Source organism: Triturus cristatus, chromosome 1_1, assembly GCF_964204655.1.
Source record: "Triturus cristatus chromosome 1_1, aTriCri1.1, whole genome shotgun sequence".
In the NCBI taxonomy this organism is placed as follows: Eukaryota; Metazoa; Chordata; class Amphibia; order Caudata; family Salamandridae; genus Triturus; species Triturus cristatus.
The window spans coordinates 587,080,848-587,098,401 of NC_140579.1; positions in this window are offsets into that span (position 1 = coordinate 587,080,848).

The window sequence follows — 17,554 nt, forward strand, 5'->3', positions numbered from 1 at the left end:
TATTCGAATGGCACAAAGCCACAAAACATGTCCAACAAGCACAAATACAACACATTCACTGACCTGCAACTGCCAAAATCCCAAACAGAGGCCCAAAACACAACCACTCCTTATAACACACCCACCCAAAGTTCAAACACAGCCACACCCACCAATGGACCAATAAAAAGGGCCCACACACACAAACCATGAGCCTTGCAACTCACTGCTGCCAGACCCCACAGACAACCTACAGCACCATACTTGAACCTTTACTACACCTTACACTTGCACACCTTCACACACACACCTTCACAAACACCCCCTCATCACATTCACACACACCTGCACAACCACACCCACACACCCACAACCATCCACACCCACACCCCCCACAACCATCCAAACCCACACCCCTCACCATGCCCACTAACAAGAATCCAAAGTTCACTAGCCAAGAGTTGGAGGTCCTTGTCGACGAAATCCTCAGAGTCGAGCCACACCTCTTTGGAACATTGGTCAGACAGACCAGCATTTCCGAAAAAACAGCCATGTGGCAGAGGATTGTCGATGCTGTCAATGCTGTTGCGTCCACCAGAAGGACCAGGCATGAATGCCGAGCCAGGTGGTACGATCTGCGGAGGAGGGTCCGAGCCAAAATGACCGACGACCACAACCAGGCCAACATCACTGGAGGAGGGCCGCCCCGCAGACCCGTACAATACCATCCCTGGGAGGAGAGGGTGATGGCCATACTGCTGGTGGTGGCAGTGGACGGATTAGAAGGACTCCGAGACCCGGGTGAGTACACAAACAACTCACCTCACATGGAGGGAACGTCATCCACAACCAAACTCACAATCAGTCACGCAACCACCCCAAGCTATCGCATGACTCAACCACACTCCATGAACACGCACATGCCACTCGCGCCACCATGCCCCATGCACCCAGCTGGACAATGCCAAGTCACAGGCCACAGAAAACACCAACACAAGACACGGTAAGCCGGATGGCGGGAGTGTGGGCCCCAAAAATCACATAGTGCAACTCAGAAGCAGACAACAATGCCCTCTGCCCATATGGCCTAGGTCACAGCCAGACAAACAGTGTGTCCCCACACAGGAAAGACTTGCCAGCAAATGGCGCACGCCTTGCATTAAGACATGGGGGTGAAGGCACCTTTTTGCACATGACAGCAGCTAATGAACAGCCAACCTTGTGAAAGAGTGGCAGCACACACCACCACAGCAGCAGCGCAGACACAGACACTACACCCAATGGGTGCCTGGAGATCAGAAACAAACTCACATCAACAAGCCAAGGGCCATTCAAAGATCTGCTAAAAGTGTGTGCCTAGGAAGCTGGGCTGAGGTGACAGAGGGTGACACACAGAGGGAGGGAGAGGGGGAGAGAGAGGGAGGGAGACACAGGGAGACGGACAGAGGGAGGAGGCTGACACAGGGAGAGGGGGACAGAGAGGGAGTGAGGAAGGGACACACAGGGAGACCAATTCAGCCTTGTGGGGTGTGGGAATGTCTGCTCATCAGCAGGTGGACTGCGTGCATGTAGACAAGGGTGGCCAGTGCCTCAATCCCCCTCTCTTCTCCATGGCCAAACACAGGGCCATATCTCAACCTGTGCACGAGCACAACGCCAGCTACCTGCATTATATAAGTGTGTGGAACAACTCCATGTGCCCACGTACAGTGCAACACGGAAGGCGCCAATGCATGGCTCGCCACACCTGCTCACTCCACTGCTGACTGCAGTCACAATTGACAAAGCAAGTAAGACTGTGCCACACATAGGTAAAGTCTCAAAAGCTGTGGCCAAGGGACATACCCATGCACAAGTGCACTGTGAATGGAATGCAAGACATATCCAAATTCCCAGAGGAAATGTGCCAACTTTGAAACGAATGAAACATGGATGTTGCATTGCACAAAAATAACATTGTCTCTCTCACACACAGGTCAACGTCGTGTTTCACCCCCCAACACTGGGGGGGGAAGACACACAGGACCCGGCTCTGCGGGATGCCGATCCCACCGGCAGCGACGACTCTCACCACTCTGTGGACGACCCCGACCAACCTGGCCCCTCTGGTGTCCAACCACCTGCAGCACCTGCGTCAGGTATAACTGGGCCAACCACCACCCCCACTCCTGCCACATCCCAGGAGACACCCAGGATCCCTGCCCCACCACCATAATGCAGCCAGGCTCACCAGGAGGGACACGGTGTACCGGGCACCCAGGAGGAGGCAGACGACAACGCAAATGCCACCCCTCAGGGGTCCCGGAGACCCGATGTGCCCACAAGGGCAGGCCAGGTGCAAGTGGGCAGGGGTGGTGGGAGTAGAGGACGGCGGAGGTGCGAGCCTGACCAGTTGGCTGCGGAACCGGTATATGCCCATGTCAGAAACATCCTGGACACATACCGGCAGGACACCACGGGCATGGCCCAGGTTGTGTCCATCCTCGAGGAGATCAAGACCCAGCAGGCCCAGCAACATGCGGAGCAACATGCCTGTCTACTGCGACACCAAGGGCGGATGGAGGACAGACAGGCTGAGCTCGTGACGGTGTTCAGGGGAATTCACAGTACACTCCGTCAGATGGCCGACAACATGGGCAACCCTCCCTGTGCCGCCAGGCGTAGAACATTACCACCCACAGGGAGGGATCAGGAGGAGGAGGAGACATCCGACGGAGCATCCCAAACATCGTCACGGCCTGCTTCTGAGGGTTCCCGCAGGAGGGCGGGTCGTCCACGGAAAAGACCGAGAGGGTCGGCGCAACAGCACCATCTCCCAGGACACCTGGCCTGGCACCTGGCCCACTGGACCAACAGCAGCACATCAGCAAAAGACATTCTCTGCCACATGGACTTGCTGGTCACTGTCTGACCAATGTTGACAAAGACTGTGGCATGGACTCTGAGGATTTCCAATGGCAAGGACACCAACTCCCCTAGTGAACTTTGGATTCCACACACCCGGAAAGCCCCTCATGTCATACCCCCCCCCGTACCCCAACAAAAATAAAAGTTACACGATAAAGAGATGATGCCTACATTTTGCATTATTACCGTACATGTGTCTTGTTAAGTCTAACCATGCCTGAGTTCTCATATGACTCCAACCATCCACACCCTGGGGCCTGAGTCTGGCACAGGACACACATGGGTCACAATGTATTAGGCAAGACACACATGGAGCACCATACACACCCGTGATGGGCCCAACCAGCTGAGGGGGTGGCCGCACAACCGTGCCGACAGACATATTGAGTACAGCGACAGCCATGCGCAGAGGTCAGGGATCATGTGGAGTGTCCTGGGGGGCACCCAGGTACGTGTGGACAGGTGGCAGAACCATGTCCTGCAAGCTTGAGTCAGGTGGATGCAGAGAATGGTGGCCTGGCCAAAGTTGGATGCATGGGGATGGCACATGTCACAATACCCACACAGTCATGGACATCATGCACAATACACAGTCTAATCCCACACAAACAGCTTGCATCTTGCTACTCGACACATAGACACATAGCCACTATCACGGAAAACCATGCCAGACATGCTGTATGCACCGTGGCAACACACCAGCATTGATTGAGAATAGGCACCTTGGAGGCATAGGGACACCTTTATTAGTCATGTATTCGGGAATGCAGAGGCAACTCGGAGTACACATAAACAGGTCATGTGGAGTAACATATGGGTCCAACACTGGAACCCCCCTTCTGCTGCACAAATGCGTGATAGCCATGGAACAGGCACACAAGTGTCGGGTAACAGCTAAACACCCCCTGCTGCTCACGGAGAGGCTGCCATACACCATTGATCCTCTGATGTGGAAGTCCCACACCATGTCAAGCCAATGCAAACCATATGTGTCCGAGGGCAGTGTTACACACATTGATGCCATCATCACAATCAACTATCCCATCACAGATGACTGTCAACAAGTCTGACCATCTATTCAGGTGTACCCAGCTACATGTCATGTGTACCATGGTGATGCGACATGTCTGCAGAGGAACCAAACATCGACAGGGGCAGTGTGCACACATCGGAAACAACACCCACACCCAATACACCCCTGATGCATCCCTTACCCTAAGGAGACTTCCAAACTCGTCCGTGCGTGTAACGCTGAGTCAGCACACGATGACGTGTCCATGAGGAATAGCAGTGCCACAACAATGCAACCAGCAGACGGCATGCGCAAGTACCTGGGGATGAGAGACACACAAGAAGTCAGCCACATAAAGCACAGCCACTTGCATGTGCATGTACTCGACACATGTAAGGATGACAACATGCTAGGTCACAATTATGACTGGGGAAATACACTCTTCACTGGCACCATCACTCGAGTGACACATCCACACACACCTCAGACTCACGTGGCATACATGCAGATGGACACACACATCGCAACACATGCCACACGGGGACCAATGCGTGCACACACAGACACTGGTACTCACCACTAAGCAAAGAAGTCGCGTATGAGCCGGCTCCGGATGTCCTCTTGCGGAACCACATCCTCCACATCACTAGCCCTAGTGCCAAACCCTTCGTCCTCCACGGGTGGATGGTCCTGATCATCTTGATCCAGGATGAGTGGCACAGCTTTCTCAACTGCCATGTTGTGCAGCATGCAGCAGACCATGAAGATTTTGCAGACCTTCGCCGGGGCATATGGGAGGGCGCCGCCGGTCTTGTGGAGGCACCGGAATCGGCTCTTCAGGAGGCCAAATGTCCTCTCTATCACTCGCCTTGTCCGGCCATGGGCGGTGTTGTAGCGGAGCTGGGCCGGCGTGATGGGGTTGCGGAGAGGTGTGATCAGCCATGGCATGTTGGGATAGCCAGCGTCCCCTACATGGAAACCACATGGACATGAGTAGGACAGGAGAAGCGGTCGTGCAGGAAGTCTACGCAAAACACAGGACAGACAGAGTGTACCCACCAACAACACATGCTCGTTCGTTGCGCAGCTGCGTCATCATTTCAGGCACCCTGCTACGCCTCATGATGTAGGCATCGTGTGCTGATCCTGGAAAACGAGCACAGACATGTGAAATCACCATGTTGGACAGACACACCACAAGGGCATTGATGGAGTGGTAGTGCTTGCGATTCCTGTACGCTACCTCCTGTGCCTGTGGTGGTACCAAAGCCACATGTGTCCCATCTATGGACCCAATGACATGGGGCATCCCTCCCAGGGCATAGAATCCACGCTTGACCCCAGTCAACAGGTCAGGAGTTGGGAAATGGATGAACTCATCCAGGTGAAGCAACATGGCCTCTAAGAAATCATGCAGCACACGGCTGAACATGCTCTGGGACATGCCACCAACATGAGCTATGGTATATTGAAAGGTACCCGTGGCAAGAAAATGTAGGGCTGCCATTACCTTCAGCTTGGGTGTCAGTGCCGTAGGATACCTGTGCAGCGGTTGCAGGTGTGGTGCCAGCCTTGCCGTCAACTCCTCAATCAACGGTTGGGGGAAGCGGTAGCACCGGATACAGTCATTCTCCCGCATGTCAGCCAAGTCCGGAATTGGTCGGGGAAGAGGCGGCGCTCTGCAGTAATTTGGAAGTGACATCACTATGGGTACGCATATGCGAGCACACCCATAGTGATACGGACCGTACACACGCCTGTACGCTCACTATCACTATGGGTACGCATACGCGAGCACACCCATAGTGGTACGGACCGTACACACGCCTGTACACTCACTATCACTATGGGTACGCATACGCGAGCACACCCATAGTGGTACGGACCGTACACAGGCCTGTACGCTCACTATCACTATGGGTACGCATACGCGAGCACACCCATAGTGATACGGACCGTACACAGGCCTGTACGCTCACTATCACTATGGGTACGCATACGCGAGCACACCCATAGTGATACGGACCGTACACACGCCTGTACGCTCACTATCACTATGGGTACGCATACGCGAGCACACCCATAGTGGTACGGACCGTACACACGCCTGTACGCTCACTATCACTATGGGTACGCATACGCGAGCACACCCATAGTGATACGGACCGTACACACGCCTGTACGCTCACTATCACTATGGGTACGCATACGCGAGCACACCCATAGTGATACGGACCGTACACACGCCTGTACGGGCCGTTGCTATGCTTTTGGGGTGCCCTAGGGCCCCGGTACGCACCGTACATGTGTGTGAAACTCCAAATTACATAGGGGACACATGAGGGACAAGTATAAAGGCCTACATGCATGCTGGTTGTCATGGAGACCAAGTTTAAAGTTTGAATTTTTTTCAGCAGGTGCACAGCAGAAGTCAGTTTGAATTAATCTACTTTGTTGCAATGTGGTTCTGGAGTTGACATCATGCTTAAGAAAAAAACACAATAAGAACACACTGACTGTGCTAGGTTTGAAGGGATTGGAGGAAACATAGGATGCAAATGTGAGTGACCAATCACTCTGTACTCCTGTGCATGAAACAGGCCAGCAAGGCAGATATAAGGCAGCCAGGACCCATGAGGGAGCACTTGCCTGCACATCTTTGGATTCTACGACCCAGCTGCTGCTACTGATTCCCTGGAACCATGTCAAGGTCTGTGGAGAGGTCACAGCCTTTCACCCTGGAGGAGAACCTGGCATTGCTGGATGTGATCCTCCCACAGTACCCCCTGCTGTATGGGCGACCAGGGTATCAGGTGAGTGCAGAGTCTACTAGCACAGACTGTGTCCCTTGTTTGTGACTGTGACTTCTGGCATTGTGTCCAGGTGTGACACACATGCTATGTACTGTAGGGGGGTCCCAGGGGGGGAATGCCTGATGTCTCCCAGCCAGAGCATGCTGTGGTGCATGTCTGCCGTCCTCACTTGCATTGTGTTTACTGTGACAATCACTGCATGGTGCATGCCACATTCTGCCTGTCTTGTCCTCCTGGGAATGTAGCCTCTACAGTCCTCATGTGATTATGTGGTCAGCCCAGTGTGACAGGTGACTGTACCCACAGATGTGTGTTAGTTCTATGTACCTGTGCTGAGAGTGTCCACATGATGTGTTCGCACCCTGGACATCGGTGTGTGTGTAAGTCCCCTGTCATGTGGGTGGGTGCATATGTGGAGTGTGGCACCCGGGCTGCATGAGGGATGGATATAGCCTGCCCATGTGATGTGAGCAGGGAGCAGTGCTGTGTGTCTGACATGCAGAGCCAGCCCCACACCTGTGAGCCCCCCCCGTCTAGTGGCACATGTGCAGAGTGAGGTTTGTTGCTGCATTTGGCAATGGCAGGTGAATGTCCTGTGCCTGTGTGTGTCTGTGTACTCTGCTGAGGTAGCGTCAGTGGCCTGTGGCATGTGACTGCTTAGAGGTGCTGCACATTATCCTGGTGTAGCTTGTGATGCACAGTGTGAGCCTGGATCATTGATTGTGTCGTTGCCCTCATTCCACCTGTGTACTTTCAATGGCACGTACTGCTTTTGCCCTTCCCCAGAGGATCATGTCCCTATGACAAAGGTGCAATGCGTTGGATGCATACTATGCCTTGTTGTAAACAGCAAATTTGTTCTAATATGTGTCTCTGTGACATGTGCCAGGTGTATTGATGTAGTGTCACTTGTTCTTCCTCACAGGTAGGCGCCTCTGCCAAGAAGCAGATCTGGATGAACGCCGTCAGTGCCGTGAGGAGGACGGACGGTCGCAAGCGGCGCCTGGCCCAGGTGAGGAAACGCTGGCAGGATATCCGGTGCTGGACGCGGAGGATCGCACGGGTCCTGCTGGGGGACTCACCTGAGACCCATAAGAACCGCGGGCGCCGCCGTCTGACCCACATCCACAAGCGTGTGCTGGCGGTGGTATTTCCAGACTTGGACAGGCGCTTACAGGAGAAGCAGCAGCAGGAAGGGGGTAGGTACATGTGTGTTTGTTGTGTGTCACCAGCATTTGTAAGTGCACAGTTGCATGGATACACTGCCAGGGTTTAAAGGTGCTGTGCAGATCCTGTTACCCACAGTATAGCGGTGCTCTCCTGCCTTCCTTCCCCTCCTTGCAATGTGTTCCCTGGTCTGTGTGTAGTCACTCCTTCACAAGGTTATCTAGGCTGGCACTTTCTCCACGTGAACTATGCCTGTAGCATCATGTGTGGGGGTGGTGTGTAACAGGTTTTGGGACCTTGCCTGTGCCCTGTCCAGTTCAGTACTTCTGGGTTCCATGTCAGTTGGCACTGATACTGAGTCCAGACATGGGAGTTAGTCTCTCAAGTGTCATGCCTTACAGCACACATGTCCTATGTTGTGGCCTGTGACATGATGTGCATGAGTGTGCGATACGCATAGTGCAGGGATGGTGGCGTGTGTTGCAGTCATTCCCATTCAGGACCATGGAGTTGTGTGGCCACTACTGTCCCCTGGGGCATATTTTCATAGGTGTCATGTGTGTCATCACAAAATGTGGACACTCTCAGTGTCTACAGCATAGGTTGTGCTCTGTGCCATTGTCCCCTGGCACCATGTATATTGACGTAATATGTAGTACAAGTGTCCACTGTACAGCCTGACCTGATTTTCCTTGTTCATACTCACGGTGGCCAGTGCCTGTGTGTCTTGTTACAATCATCTGATGATGACCATTTGGACATGATTATTTGGACAGGCGCACCTTGGGTATTTGGTGTCCAATCTTGCATTTATGCAGCCCATGTGTATTTCACCCAGACTAAGAGATGTAAGTGCTTCCTGTGTCTCAACAAATTGTGTCATGTAGGGGGTGGTGGTGCGGGCAAAGCCTACATGTCAAAACCTGATGTCTCCTTGCTAGGTCTGGCCAGTGTGTGATGTTTGTCTGGACATACACTCAAGGTGCAGTGAGCCAGTCATGGTGGGCATGTTTTCAGTATTACCTATGCAGCATGTGCCTCAAGTTCATGGATATGGTCCCTGCTCATCCCTATTTTCGGCAACGCTGTGTGGTGCAGATGCAGTGCTGGATTGTCCCCAGGGCCTTGCTCCTCAGTCAAACTCCATTTCATGTCATTTGCTATTGTGTCATGCTCTCCATGGTTTTTCAGTGGCATGGTGGGTCAACCAACTGTGTGTTGCATGCCCTACATCTGTACCTTGTTTTGTAGATGTTACTGATCTTTCTTTTCAGGCTATGCACTGTAACCTATGTAGATTGGACTCATGTGACATATGTATACAGGTGTATGATTAATTGCTGTCTCTTCACCTTGCCCACAGCATCGTCGGGGGACACGGAGGGAGACATGAGCACAGACGGAGCGGAGGGACCGAGCACCAGTGCCAGCGTTGACATCGTGGCTGGCACATCGAGTGGAACTGAGGCGGAGGAGAGTGAGGCAGAGGACCTGTCCACTGGCACGACAGAATATGAAGCTGACGGGTCCGAGGATGATCTCTCCGAGTGGGCGGAGGCTGCACCAGCAGCTGACAGCGGCACAACATCTCTCCCCGCCCCCTCCATTGCCATCAGCCGCCTCCCACTTGCTCGTGTCCCTTCCCAGCGTGCCCGGTCACCACATGTCTCCTTCCTGCCAGGCACCGCACCCCCTGCCCCTGTCTCCACTGCTGCCGCCAATGCCGAGTCTGTGGACATCCAGCGGCAGTTGCAGGTTGGTCAGGCTGCGATGCTTAATGTCCTCCATGGCCACAGCCAAGTGCTGAACAACATGGAGGCATACTTGGAGGGCATTTTCTCATCGCAGGCTGACCAACGCAACTTGCTGAGGTCCATTGACTCGACACTGACTGCAGCAGTGGGTCTCCTGCAGCGCTACGTCCAACCCCCTACCCCTGACCCATCCACACTTCCCACTCCCATGCCTGTCCCACGTACACCCAGACGTCAGCATGCACCCACCACAACAGACACAGGCACCACACCAGCAGGGAAGGTCATACGCACACCTCCTGGCACGCACACACAGGGTGAAGTAGGCACACCCACTGGGTCGGGAGGCAAACGTAAGACACGCAGCCAGAGTGGGAGTCCGCATTCCACCAAATCCACTCCCTCCAAATCCCCTCCCCTCAGCTCTCCTGGCCACATATCCGGCAAAGACTCCTTCATGGCCGCTCTGTCCCTGAGCTCCACTGTGACACCACCCTGCAAGCGGTCAAGGGAGTCCCCGGTCAGGGTGGTTGAGTCTCCCCCCCCTGTCCACACCCTCCCCCAGTGGCGCTGCGACCCATCCCTCCGCCCCCCCCCTCCTTGGGGCCTGTGGTTCCTTCGGGTGCAGGGGAGTCGCTGAAGGACCTTGCTAAGGTGTGCAGCGCCATCCTGGCCTCCGCCTTTGCCCTGCCCCACCCCCTGTGGTGGAGTCCTCCATCCCTGCACCCACGACACCTACCCTTCGCCCTCATGTCCCTGCGGTGCCTGGTCCTTCCCCCCCACATGATGCCCTCCCCGCTCTGGAAGACAAAGGAGTCTGACTGTGCAGGCAAGCTAAGGGACACGCGTCCCACTGTGTCCCCCAACTGTATTTGAACTTTGGATTGCCCTATGGGCATTGTACATTTTGAACCTTCAAGGGACAAACAGATTTTTGGATGCTGAATAAAGCAATTTATTTTTCCTTAGTACACTACTGTCTGTCTGGTATTGCTGTTGGTGGACCTGCCCCATTATTTTGGGTGGTGATTATGTGTTGGGTGTGTGGGAATTGTAGTCTTGTGCTGGTCATAGGGTGGATCCGGGTATCTGTGTGCCATCACAAGCTGTTGGCTACATAACTTTGTTCATGTAAGCAGTTACTGCATGGTGACATCGTCCCAAGGTGTGTTCCTTCCTCTGTGTAACCTGACATCTTCCCTTCAGGGTCTTTCCAATATGTGGTGCTGAGCTGTGTCTACATTGGCTGTGTGTGTGAAGGACTCGTTAGACTTGGGCCATGCATGCTGAGCGATGTCTCCACCTGCATCATTCGTGGCGTCCTTGGTGGTCACTGTACTTGTGTATGTAGACTGTTGTCATGACTTCATGTGTACATGTTTTCTTTTTGGCGCTATGCATGTGTATACTCCCAGCCTCGCACACATGTGGTACATGTACTGCAGGATCTTTGTGCACCTGACTGACATTTGTGGGCATTGGATCTGTGGGTACTCCATCCTTTTCTTTGCAGGGGCACTGCTGGGAGCACTCTGCACCCACCCCTCCTGTGTCTGGGCACTGCTGGGAGGACTCTGCACACACCCCTCCTGTGACTGGGCACTGCTGGGAGGACTCTGCACACACCCCTCTTATGACTGGGCACTGCTGGGAGGACTCTGCACACACCCCTCCTGCGTCTGGGCACTGCTGGGAGGACTCTGCACACACCCCTCCTGTGACTGGGCACTGCTATGAGTGTTAGGCACCCACCCCTCCTGTGTCTGGGCACTGCTGGGAGGACTCTGCACACACCCCTCCTGTGTCTGGGCACTGCTGGGAGGACTCTGCACACACCCCGCCTGTGTCTGGGCACTGCTGGGAGGACTCTGCACACACCCCTCTTATGACTGGGCACTGCTGGGAGGACTCTGCACCCACCCCTCCTGTGTCTGGGCACTGCTGGGAGGACTCTGCACACACCCCTCCTGTGTCTGGGCACTGCTGGGAGGACTCTGCACACATCCCTCTTATGATTGGGCACTGCTGGAAGGACTCTGCACCCACCCCGCCTGTGTCTGGGCACTGCTGGGAGGACTCTGCACACACCCCTCTTATGACTGGGCACTGCTGGGAGGACTCTGCACCCACCCCTCCTGTGTCTGGGCACTGCTGGGAGGACTCTGCACACACCCCTCTTATGACTGGGCACTGCTGGGAGGACTCTGCACCCACCCCTCCTGTGTCTGGGCACTGCTGGGAGGACTCTGCACACACCCCTCCTGTGACTGGGCACTGCTGGGAGTGTTAGGCACCCACCCCTCCTGTGTCTGGGCACTGCTGGGAGGACTCTGCACACACCCCTCCTGCGTCTGGGCACTGCTGGGAGGACTCTGCACACACCCCTCCTGTGACTGGGCACTGCTGGGAGTGTTAGGCACCCACCCCTCCTGTGTCTGGGCACTGCTGGGAGGACTCTGCACACACCCCTCCTGCATCTGGGCACTGCTGGGAGGACTCTGCACACACCCCTCCTGTGTCTGGGCACTGCTGGGAGGACTCTGCACACACCCCGCCTGTGTCTGGGCACTGCTGGGAGGACTCTGCACACACCCCTCTTATGACTGGGCACTGCTGGGAGGACTCTGCACCCACCCCTCCTGTGTCTGGGCACTGCTGGGAGGACTCTGCACACACCCCTCCTGTGTCTGGGCACTGCTGGGAGGACTCCGCACACACCCCTCTTATGACTGGGCACTGCTGGGAGGACTCTGCACACACCCCTCCTGCGTCTGGGCACTGCTTGGAGGACTCTGCACACACCCCTCCTGTGACTGGGCACTACTGGGAGTGTTAGGCACCCACCCCTCCTGTGTCTGGGCACTGCTGGGAGGACTCTGCACCCACCCCTCCTGTGTCTGGGCACTGCTGGGAGGACTCTGCACACACCCCTCCTGTGTCTGGGCACTGCTGGGAGGACTCTGCACACACCCCTCTTATGACTGGGCACTGCTGGGAGGACTCTGCACCCACCCTGCCTGTGTCTGGGCACTGCTGGGAGGACTCTGCACACACCCCTCTTATGACTGGGCACTGCTGGGAGGACTCTGCACCCACCCCTCCTGTGTCTGGGCACTGCTGGGAGGACTCTGCACACACCCCTCCTGTGACTGGGCACTGCTGGGAGTGTTAGGCACCCACCCCTCCTGTGTCTGGGCACTGCTGGGAGGACTCTGCACACACCCCTCCTGCGTCTGGGCACTGCTGGGAGGACTCTGCACACACCCCTCCTGTGACTGGGCACTGCTGGGAGTGTTAGGCACCCACCCCTCCTGTGTCTGGGCACTGCTGGGAGGACTCTGCACACACCCCTCCTGTGTCTAGGCACTGCTGGGAGGACTCTGCACCCAACCCTCCTATATCAGGATATGTACGCTTGGAACATACACGGGTGTGGGTTCGCTCCATGCATACGAGGTAGGGGTACGGTCTGTACGTACACTGTTGGCATGGGGGGTACGCTCCATGCATACGCGGGTGAGGGTACGGGTCATACATACACGGTTGGGGTGGAGGTACGCTCCATGCATACGCGGGTGAGGGTACGGGTCGTACTTACACTGTTGGGGTGGGGGTACGCTCCATACGTACGCGGGTGAGGGTACGGGTCGTACTTACACTGTTGGGGTGGGGGGTACGCTCCATACATACGCGGGTGGGGGTACGGGTCGTACTTACACTGTTGGGGTGGGGGGTACGCTCCATACGTACGCGGGTTGGGGTACGGGTTGTACTTACACTGTTGGGGTGGGGGGTACGCTCCATACGTACGCGGGTGGGGGTACGGGTCGTACTTACACTGTTGGGGTGGGGGGTACGCTCCATACGTACGCGGGTGAGGATACGGGTCGTACTTACACTGTTGGGGTGGGGGATACGCTCCATACGTACGCGGGTGAGGGTACGGTTCGTACTTACACTGTTGGGGTGGGGGGTACGCTCCATGCATACGCGGGTGAGGGTACGGGTCGTACTTACACTGTTGGGGTGGGGGTACGCTCCATACGTACGCGGGTGAGGGTACGGGTCGTACTTACACTGTTGGGGTGGGGGGTACGCTCCATACGTACGTGGGTGGGGGTATGGGTCGTACTAACACTGTTGGGGTGGGGGGTACGCTCCATATGTACGCGGGTGGGGGTACGGGTCGTACTTACACTGTTGGGGTGGGGGGTACGCTCCATACATACAAGGGTGGGGGTACGGGTCGTACTTACACTGTTGGGGTGGGGGGTACGCTCCATACGTACGCGGGTGAGGGTACGGGTCGTACTTACACTGTTGGGGTGGAGGGTACGCTCCATGCATACGGGGGTGGGGGTACGGTCCGTACATATCCGTACCCACGCTATGGAATGCTTGTGCGGGCCGTACCCAGGCCTTTGCCACGTGGGTACAGCCGTCCCGCCATTGTTGGGGTGACGTAGATGTGGGCGTGGTACGACTCGTACCCACGCTCTTAAGGCGTGGGTACGGGACGTACCTGGATTGTTGTGTTGCCGGTTCGCGTCGTCAAGCACTTCCGTTGTGGCGGACGCTGGCTTTGCTGGACACGCCCCCACCCCCTCGTAGTGACCAGGGCCTGGGGGTCAGGTATGTCCAGGGCATGTGTGCTGTGTGACTTTGGTGGGGGTTTTGTGGCCTGCCCCTGCTCCTGCCCCCCCCTTTCTCCCCTCCCTTTGTTGTTCTGACCTTCTGCGGCGTCTGCTTCGTAACCTGTAGAGGAGGTCGACTGCTATGAGGGCCGGGATGACACGTAGGTTCGGGTCCATGTCTGTCCGTCGCGTGCAGGTCCTTGTTCGCGTCGTCCCGATTTCCCGGCAGTTTTTGGCTGCCGGAAAATATTGTCCGTGCGGGATGATGTCGGTGCGAATCGTACTTCCTGGTTCGTGAATGGCAGGCTGCGTGCGTCCCGACGTCACGTCGGCGCTTTCCCGGATCACATTTGTATGTTTATTTTCGTCGGTCAGGGTTTTGTACGATTCGTACGGAAATAGTATTTCCGTGCGAATCGTACTTCCATGTTTGTATATTGTTACGACCGGGTACGCGTCGGACGGAGAATATGCTCCGTCCGACGGCTCGTACCCGGTTTTTACAGGATCGTGATCGGCACCTAAATGTATTGAGCAATACAGACAAAGTATTATCACTTAAAATCAAGAAACATCATGACAATCAAGTAACATAGTCTTTCATGTGAACAGGTACTGAGGTCTTTCGACCACTACGTCTCAGATCATTTTTCAACAACTCACCTGTACCATTGGACAAATTTTTACATGACCTATCCAACTCAGAATTATGCTTTATAATTACAACTCGATTTAAATTCCAAATTTTCCCATTTTCAAGTTTGACAGCATTTCTTAAACACATTACCACCCTCATGGGAGCAGTAAACTTGGACCAAGATAGTGTTCCGATTGGAGCCTTCACACGTACCCAATCGCCTACCTTTACCTTTACTTGTTTAACTCTTTTTCTCATATCAAAGTGAATTTTATTTTTTAGCTGTAGATTCTCCTCTCTTTTCCTCCAAAGACCAATGCTATTGTCTTTCACACATTTACCCCAAGACATCCAACCAGGACACAATCTCGTGTTTGGTGCCCTGCCTTTAAATAATTCAAAAGGTGATTTACCTGTAGAGGTATGAGGAGTGAAACGATGTGCCAAAATACATTTTTGTAATTCATCTTTCCAATTCAAACAATTACTCCTAGAAAGTTGTATATTTTCCTTTATAACTCTATTAAATCTTTCTACTGTCCCATTACCTTCTGGATGATATACCGAACATCTCTTATGAATGATACCACATGATGAAAGATAATCATTCATTTCTCCTGAACAAAACTGGGGACCATTATCCGATAATAGAGTTTTCGGGAAACCCTCTCTCATAAACACATCTTGTAAAAATGAAATGACACAAGATGAGGTGATCTCTGAAACACATATAACCTCAACCCATCTAGAATAAAGATCAATCAAAACAATTAAATATGGAGTACGATGTTCTCCATTAAGAGGGCCAACAATATCAATGGCAATGTCCTCCCAAGGACCATTGGGAAGCCTTCTACAAATTATGGGCACAGTGTGAGAGATAAGAACCTTATCACTAACTTTGCATTGTAGACATTCTCTGACCTCACGCTCAACTTCCAAATCCATAGCAGGCCACCAAAAACGAATTCTCAACCTTTCCTTAGTTTTCACTATACCTAAATGTCCTTGATGTGCCTCTCCCATCAATCTTTTCCTTAAAGAAGAAGGAGGAACCAATTTATTCCCTCTCAACAAAATATCTTTATCTATCGATAACTCATCAGCCACCAAACGCCAAGCTTTTGATAAGGAATTATCATGTGAACCTTTAGTTTGAATCATGTTCATAACTCTGACCAATTCACCATCTTTTCTTAATTCCTCTTTCCACTCATTTTCTTTTACAACACCTGATGTAATTTCACACACACTGACATCCTCTTCAACAAAATCATCATCAATCCATTCCTCACCTACTTCACCAACCAAACGAGACAGACAATCAGCTGAGACATTATCAACACCAGGAAGATGTTCTACACTGAAATTAAACTCTTGTAAACTTACAACCCAACGTCTTATACGAGATGAAATTGAATCAAGTCCCTTTTTCATGAAAATTTTCTTTAGTGGTTTGTGGTCTGAACATACCTTGAAACACGTTCCCCAAATAAAATTTCTAAACTTATTGAGAGCCCAGAATATAGCCAAAGCTTCTTTTTCAATTACTGAATAATTTAATTCTGGTCCACGTAAACTCCTTGATGCACATGCAATTAACTGTTCTTTACCATCTCTTCTTTGTTTTAAAATGGCTCCCAACCCTTTTGAACTCGCATCAGTCACTACAGTGGTCTCTCTTCCTGGAATGAATGCCTGCAAACTCGGAGCATTTTTTAAATTTTCTTTCAATTCTAAAAATTCTCTTTGACACTCTTCCGACCAAATAAATTCTTTGTTCTTCCCAAGCAATTGTCTCATGTTACTTGATTTACTTGCAAGATTGTTAACAAATTTCCCATAATACTCAATCATGCCCAAAAATGAAACCACTTCTTCTTTCGTCACAGGAGTTGCTAAATTTATAATTGTTTCTACCAACTCTTTCTTAGGAATTATTCCAGACGCTGTAATGCAATGACCTAAATAATTCACCTGTTGTACTGAAAATTTGCATTTTTCAAATTTTAATGTAAGACCTGCTTTCTCAAGTTTTACAAGTACCATTCTCACTGAGATATCATGTTCTTGTTGATTTGAACCAAATATCAAAAGATCATCTTGATAACATTTTACATTTTTCACACCTTTCAATACAGACGCCATGACCCTTTGAAACACCGACGCAGCAGATACAAGACCAAACAGCATTCTCTTATATTTAAAAGCTCCCATGGGAGTGATAAATGCCGTCAAGTCCTGTGAATCCTGCGTCCGCTCTATTTGATGATATGCCTGCGTTAGATCTAATGTAGTAAAAAACTTTGCTCCACCCAAAGTAGACATTATTTCATCTATATTAGGCAACGGAAACTTGTCAACCACTACTTCCTTGTTAAGAGACCTCAAGTCCACACAAAGCCTGATATCGCCATTAGGTTTGTTTACGATAACAACCGGAGCCGACCACTCCGAAGCTTCTACAGAAGAGATTATTCCTTGTTTAAGCAACTTATCTATTTCTTGTTCTACCTTCTCCTGCAGAGCCGATGGAATTCTTCTAACCTTTGCCACAGATGGTACAGCTCCATTCTTAAGTTTAATGCAATGTCTGTAACCTTTCAAACAACCTAAAATATCTCTAAACAAGTGCGGAAATTCCTGCACAA